The sequence below is a fragment of the Pituophis catenifer genome, unplaced genomic scaffold (genome assembly GCF_029215685.1).
Source record: "Pituophis catenifer annectens isolate HBS135680 unplaced genomic scaffold, rPitCat1.0.hap2 SCAF_6, whole genome shotgun sequence".
Classification (NCBI taxonomy): domain Eukaryota; kingdom Metazoa; phylum Chordata; class Lepidosauria; order Squamata; family Colubridae; genus Pituophis; species Pituophis catenifer.
In genome coordinates, this window is record NW_027256886.1 from 66,026,495 (window position 1) to 66,034,680 (window position 8,186).

The 8,186-nt window shown below is 40.7% G+C and overlaps 1 protein-coding gene across 1 annotated transcript in view; it reads right to left on the reverse strand.

The window, feature by feature from the left end:
* The window catches only part of IDE (insulin degrading enzyme), a 70,208-nt gene extending 64,873 nt beyond the window's left edge, over window positions 1-5,335 (reverse strand). Inside the window, exon 1 of the mRNA XM_070946356.1 lies at window positions 5,275-5,335. The gene's annotated coding sequence lies outside the window, so the exon portion shown is untranslated. The remainder of the gene's footprint in view (window positions 1-5,274) is intronic.
* Window positions 5,336-8,186: the final 2,851 nt, after the last annotated feature.

Below are 8,186 nucleotides of genomic sequence, written 5' to 3' on the forward strand. Positions count from 1 at the left end.
CTTCAATTGCTTCCCATTTAACATTTTAAGACATATGGCCCTCTGCAACCACTTCACACCTAAGGAAGAATCAAATGAGAAGTAGTGAACAAGTGAGTATATATCACCAAGTTATTCCTAAGTAATGTATAGAAATATTCTTGTCACAAACATTTATCCAAAAAAGTTATTTATATTACTACAATGTTTTGCGATATAATAAAGCACAATCAGATATATGTTTAATAAGCAACAATGTTTGTATGGAGTTTGGTCAAACTAGCATTCTGAATGTATTTTTAAGGTTGACTGGCATACAAGAAGCAATTTTCACAGAACATAGGAGAAATTAAATAGGACAATACAAATGCAGTAAGTTAGAAAATCGGGACATAGTCCAACTGCAAAAGAAAACAAAAAAGTGATTCAGTACGAATGTGTACACAAGGAAAAATGCATTACGCTTCACTCTGAAAATATGTGTTCATTGCTTTCATCTATAATGCAACAATGCAGAGATGGTCATTCACAAAGTCCACAATTCTCTGGCAATGGCTTTATGGGGGAATATAAAGCAGGATAATTTATTGGATGTAGCAGGGTTTGCTCCCACAAAATTGCTATGTGTATCAAGGTAAATAGAAATTCCAAAATTATTCAACAGTATCTTTTGCTGTTTTATGAGTGAGCATATATGGTTAATAATGGTTAATAAACCACAGTGGCTAACCCAAAAGTTACAATATTCTTAGGATGTGGTGTAAGTTAGGAATCACATAAAACCATGATGTAGTTTATCTTAGGAATGTTATATGAACACAGGCATTATGATTAATTGTTTCAGCTCTGATCACAGAACATACTCTAACTGAACTGAAGTCTCCCAAGGGTGGAGATGGGGAACTAAAATTCATCAACTGTTAGAAGAACAGCAACTACCAATGTCACTCATCACTAATCATCCTGACAGTTACTGCTGGCTATTAGTTCAGAATAGCCAGAGGGTGAAAACGTATTCCATTCTTATATACATTCAAGTAAATTTCACCCATCATGAATAACCTGATTATCATGATCCTGATGATACACATTAAAATAATCTAATTTTGCCTGAAAGTGTTGAATATTTAACAAGTGAATTTAATCTTGTGTTAAATCCCATAGTATCAGCAAAACAGGCAATAGCAATCCTATCAAGCTACTATCCTGTATCACTGATATTGTCTCCCACTTCCTCCATATAATGTTGAAATGCAATTATGCAAAGGGTTTGAAACTTTGTTCATCAGCAGGATACTCTCCAATTGAATTCTTTATTGGCCAAGTGTGATTGGACACACAAAGATGTGATATGGCAGAAGAAGTTGGCAAAACAAAGTTCCAGTTAAAAAATGGGACAGATCCATTTCAAGATTGCAAGAAAAACATTCCAGGGGGGAAAAACAATACTTCCCTATGGAAACAATTAAACAACAGCTTTGAATACTACCCACTGTATCATTCTTAAACTTACATAACTTAATCACATAACTTAAAGGGGTGCTGCTATTAAGGAATTGGAAAGAATTCTGCATACTTTTTCTGCTCTGTTGTTTCATGACCTTGTGTTCTATACTTTCTGTAATAATCTCTCTCCTTCCCCTCCAAGAAAATATAATGGATCCAGATTTTACTCTTGAAATACATTTCTTAATTATACTTTCCTTACTTAATATTTTACACTTTCCTTAAAATATTTTCTGTAGTTTAATATTAGATTCCAACTACATCGCCTTAATTTATAATTTTTCTGTTTCATTAATTGCAATAGAGCCCAATTAATTCAACATTTCAATGTCAAAGGATGAAACAGATGTTCTTTCTAATGGGGATACTGTTTACAATTGCCTTTTCTGTAGGATTTCAACCACTTATTTTATAGCATTTTTTTCTTCCTGGTGCTTTTCCCGCAAGTACAGAGTCTGCTTTTTTATTTATCAATAATTTAGGAAACAAAGTCTACAACTTAGAAAGTGAGAGAAGACTATGTTTAGGCCTTCATTATGGCCATCTAGTCAAAAAGTAGGCTGTAAATCAGGGGTGGCCAACCTTCTGGCTTGTCTGAGCTATACTAAGTGAAGAGAAATTGTCTTGGACTGCATACAAAATATATAACACAGTTAATACATATCAATCACAGAATAAAATTAAATTTACAAACTTGTGGGGCCGCATTACCAACTGTTGACAGCCACATGCAGCTGTGGGTCATGGGTTAGACACACCTGTCCCAAATAGAAAGTGGTCAGTGATCTATATTAATTTTTTGTGTGAATACAAACATATTATATCAGATTTTCCAATTCTGTCCCTAAACCATTAGCAAAAATCCTACTAACCTCTTTTCCAAACCTACTTATACTTTGACAGTGTCTAAACAACAATGAACAACTTCAAACGTCTCTTGCATGACACCCCTTCAGACAGTCCAAGGTGTCCACATGTTCAGTTTATTTGTTTACCTTAGCTGAATAAAACCAGTTCCCTAATTTCAATCTTCGTATAGTATTGTTAAAACATTTTCAAGTAGTACTAATGTTTTCATCTCCAAATTCAACACCTACATTTTCATATTATCAAAATATTAAGTTGAGCAAATGCTTGCCATTAGGTTGGCTCACAATATTCCAACACCTATCAGGACTCTGACTGTCTGACCAAGAAAAGACATTTGAAGCATCCGAGTTCTTCTGCATACACTGAAAAACAAAGGACAACCTAGTGACATTTTGCAGGAGTGATTACCTTATGACCTACCAAATATTAAAGACAACTCTCAGCATTTCTCAGTATCAGCAATGCTGTCCAGAACTCCTGAGGATTTTAACTCAAATATCTAGTCCACAGCTTTTCTGTATACCTCCTTGTCAATATTTATAATGGCATAAGATTTGGTGGACTACAGTTGCAATTAGTTATGCACAACAAAAGTATTGAAGTATCACAACCCTGCTACTTCTTTCAACATGAGTGTTAAGTGTAATTAAACCCAATGTCATTAATCCATACTTAACTGTGGGTGGGATCAAGCTAATTATTTCTGGCAACTCCTTGGTAATTACACATTCAAATATTTCACTAACAGATTATCACATCTGCACTTATTTTCCACTTACTACAAATAATATTTTAACCTTTATATTTTTGGTGCATGACAAAATAAAATTTTTGCAGTCCGAAGTAATAGTTACTTTGTAATTCACCAAATTCAACACAACCTCTTTAGTGTATTAGAATACCATGTATTCTAATAGTATTACCATTAGTATCTTCATTCTCAGGCCAGGCACTTCTGTTTGATACCATTTCTATTCTTCCTCACCTGCACTCTACTAAAAGCAAATAAACTTCCTAATGTTTACTTCTTTTATTACACTTAACCAATGTACAGCCATAGATGTATTCAAATAAGAAATCAAATGGGCCAAATACTGGCATTTAAACATACAATAATTCAACTGTCAGCATCTACAAAAACTTTTTATTCACTGGATTTGCAGGTTGCACAATTCCATAATGATTTGGGGTGTCTTATATTTTCAAACCAAAAAATAATGAAAAGAAAGCAGAGCTTTTGGATAACAGTATCCCACTTACGCAGCCACTCCACAACCATTCTACTCAAAGGGTGCTCAACGTGGACTCCCCTGGAAGTTTATGATTGCAAACCCACTGAATTTAACAAGATTTACTTCTTAAAATTTGTTTCAGAGGAGCAATGACATATTTACATTTCTAACCTGTCAATCACTGGAATTTTCTGAATTTAGAACAAGTATAAACAAAGAAATAATACTCTTCAAAATGAACAACTGCTGTTAATAAAGGTAAATAAAAATGTCCTGAACATTCTTAACATATGTAAGGTTAAATTAACAGCTTTTAACTGTTTTACTCTTTTTTAATGAAGTTGTCCAAATTACGCATATATGTGAGAGATATAGAACTCACTCTTCAATAAAGTGAGCCAATATCAAATAAGTACCCCATGAAGAAATATTTTCTATCCACTCCGCAGGTAAATAATTAAGCTTACTAAATCGTATAAAACTACTGCACATACTCTAAGAAGCATAACTAATTAGAAAAAGAATAACAAAACTCTTATCTGGAAAACCAGTTTCACTTTAGACACCGGCTTCGATTATACTGGCCTGAAAAACAGAAAAATAAATGCACAACAACAAAAAAAGCGGACACTTTCCGGTCTTTTACCTCAGCCTCGATTTCTGAGGCAAGAGAAATCTACATCTATACCGACACCTTTCTACAAAAAATGAAAAGGAAGAAAGGAAGAAAACACTTTTAAAAGCAGCATTGAAATCGGATGCCTTTGCTGGCCAAGTTCTCCTCAGTTAAACCTGTTCAGCATGACGTTCGCTTCCTCCCACAAAATGTGACTCCGGGCGGCAAGGCGCACAGCAGAAAAAGCAGAGAAGCGACTTCAACACACCGAAGGGAATCACCGGGGTTTCTCCCTTCTCCTCCTCCTCCTCCACCCCTTATATCGCCTTTACCATTTCTTCTGCCTCCCCATATAAACACGCGTCGCGGTTCGCACCCGCCCACCGACCTTGCCTGCCTGGCATCCCACCCATTTTGTCCGCAGAAAATCGCTTCTCCGGGGACGGTGAGGGGGAGAAGGCCGACGGCCGTCCCTCCTCCCCAACTCCCATTTTAAACATTTCGGGGCCCGCGGGTGGGGAAGGTACGGGAATGTCTTCCCGTCTCCCTCGGCAAAGGATTAGCATTCACGCTGATTCACCCCCTTTCCAGGCAAGGGCTGCAACTATCACACTCGCACCCGGAAGGTCAGTTACACAACCCGGGAACGGGCGAAAGGAGAGCCGCGAGAGACCCAGAGGCGGCCACGGTTCCCTCTCCCATCCACCACCAACTCCTTCCTCAACCGCAGCCAAGGCGGGAAGACGCTCGCGGACCACCACCACCACCCCGCCTCCCTCCCAGGCCCAACTCCCGGCCTCCCCGCGGCGGTACCCGCAAAGGAAGAGGTGCTGCTGCTGTCTCAGGAAAAGCCGGCGCGCTGAAGGAAGCGGCCGCAGGGAGGCCCGGAGAGCAATAAGCCGGGAGAGTCGCTGCCGCATCTCTGGGCCCTGCCTGCTGCCCCCGGGCCGGCCTACTTCCCCGGCCGGCCCCTCCCTTCACAGAAAACAGCGCCCAAGCCAGTTCTCCGGCCGGCGGTGGCGCCATTTTGCGCTCCCCGACGGAGGCCTGGAGGCGCTCGGAGGATCCTACCTGACGCCGAGAAGCGCTCCGCCCGAGGAGAGGAAAGAGAGCTGGCTCCGGGAAGAGCGGCGTGAGGTGCCGGCAGGAGCAACGACGAGAGGCGGCTTGCAGCCAAAGGGGTGCCCGGTGGCAATGTCCGGGCAGCGCCTGTTGCGGCGGCTGCAGTTAAGGAGCAAAGGGCCTCTGGACTGTACACCCTTCCTCCGGGGAGTGTGTTTGTGTGTGCGCGCGCGTATGTGTCTGTATATACATATATATATATATGTGTGTGTGTGTGTGTGTGTGTGTGTGTGTGTGTGTGTGTGTGCGCGCGCGTGTGTCTGTATATACATGTGTGTGTGTGTGTGTGTGTGTGTGTGTGTGTGTGTGTGTGTGCAAGGGGGAGAGCCAGCGCGCGATCCCGTTATGACTGCTACGAAGGCAGCCGCCGTTTGCACACCTTAAGTCCGAGTCACTTGATTTACTTCCGAGTAAAGCTATACATGCAAACACTAAGCCACCCTGGCACCCTCCCTATGCCCGCGAAACGCAAAAGGCGAGGACGCGGCGAGGCTCAAATGATCCAAGTTGCATCCGCAGAGCTACTCGAGGCGCAGCTAATCTAGAAACGGGCCCCGTGGACACCCGTCCCGATTGAGGAGCGTTAGCAGCTCGAGGGCCCCGATTTCAATCCTAGTTGCACATTTCCTTAATTTGGAAGAGGATTTACGGGGCCATAACATAATAGAGCTCAATAGCTTAGTATGATTTCCCATTCGTTTTTCTCCCGAGGTCCTGCACTACAACTGATGAGGGTGGGGAGAGACTCAATTCAATCCCACCTGGTGGGCTTCAGATGGGGACTGTTAATTAACTGGTGTAATTTTTTGTGGGAGGGGGGTGTTAGCTACTACTTCCTGGCCTCTTGATTCCTTCAACAACCCTGTGTAGTCTTAAGCAAGGTTAACTATCTCATTGGGTTTGAGCTGCTTAATTACATAGGGCTGATTTAATAAATGATAAGAGACGCTTCCTGGAAAATGAAATAAATGAAATGTAATAACTTAGAACATGAACTGCTACTGAGCATAAACTTCACAGGTTTGCAATTTCACACTATGATTACTAAACGCTTGGCTTGGAAATTTGTACAGCCAGCCTGAAAAATAAAAGCTGAGGTCAAGTTTCATGTTCACTTTTGTAGAAAACTAATGAAAACAATTAAGTGTATACTGTTTTCAAAGTATATTGGTATTCATAAAATGAGAACTCGAGTGAATCAAATACACAATTCATTAAACAATATGTTTCCAAAATATGTCAGACCCTTTGTCTCTAGTTATCTGGTCCTGAATTGCAGTTTGCTTTTTACAGAATTTGATTTGAGCACAGATGAATATTCAATCTAAGCCTAAGCAGCTGAACATATAGATAATGTCTCATGAAGAGCTAATGATGTTTCCACAAGACAATCGTGGAAGAATCAAGCAATTTACACAACCAATACCATAGAAAGGTTTTTAACACAGACCTAAAACTTTTTTTAACTTTATGCAAGACATTAAGAATTATTTTATTAATGAATTGAAGCTCATGAGCACAGTTGATTAAAAAAAAAGTTATAAATGTTGCGGTCTGCAGGGAACATCTCAGAAGCCTTAGGATATTTTGGATCTTTGCTGCCTCATAAAGGATTTTTCTCCATAGAGAATTAAAGCACTATCCATCCTTTGAGCTGGCACTGATTAATTCCAGTGTAAAACTGATGGTACCCATTGATTGTACCTACATGGCATGGGCCCGGGGTACTTGCAGGATCACCTCCTACTGGCCTCCCACCGCCCAGTGCGTTCACATAGGGCTGCCCTCCTCCAGGTGCCATTGGCCAGACAATGTCGGCTGGTGGTGCCCAGGATGAAGGCGTTCTCTGTGGCCACACCGACCCTCTGGATTGAATTACCCACTGAGCTCCGGACGGCCCCCGACCTCCGCTCTTTCCGCGGTGGCCTGAAGACATGGCTTTTTCAGCGAATCTCCTGATCTGCCGGGAGTTTTTAGTTTTAACTGTTGGGGGTTTTAATTGGATTATTTTAGCATTAATTTATTGTTTTGTTGTTTTATTATTGTGAGCTGCCCTGAGTCCTTCGGGAGAAGGGCGGCATATAAATATTAATAAAATAAAAATAAAATAAATCTCTATTTTGCTTCCAGTAATGGGAAATAAACCTGGGGGAAAGCAATAGGCCAGAAATAGTCTGAAAGAGGAGAGAGGCAGCCTCTCCTATGATTATGCAACTGACAAAGTCCTGGAGAAAAGAAAACTGAAGCTAAGCAGCTGCTGTGCTATTCTTACTTCATAGAACAGGAGAGAAGTGATAGAGACTGACCTTCCAAATTTTGTAAACACTGCAGTGAGACCAAATAAGGCTGCTATCTTTCAAAATAAGGATCTGCAATAACACCATGTCGGAATACAGTACTGTTAATATGGCACTAATATGTAGGAAGAGAAATAGCTCTGGTTGTGGCTAGGGATCAGAGGGGAGAAGGGTTCTCTACCTTTCAGCTTTTCAATGATACATGAGAATTAATGTAATCAAGAGGAAAAGGATTGTCAGGGCATGTTGTTATCACAACAAACTGCAAATACTGTAGACAGAGAGTGAGAAAGGAATGTACCTTAGAGACAGAAACCTAACTCTAGCAGCAAACAGCAGCCTTAGCCACCCAATCCCGAAGCTCCATTAATAGAAACAGGATATATGCTTTTATGAGATGTAATGGAAGGCTTGGATCTATAGGAACCTTACTTCTATCACTCTATTAAAGTCATTCAGAAACTGGGAACAATGTGTACTACTGGTATATCAGACTCTTATGTTAGGATGTCACTCCCATTGCAACAAATGGGAAGGAACTTCTATAAGGAAAAAGTGTACACT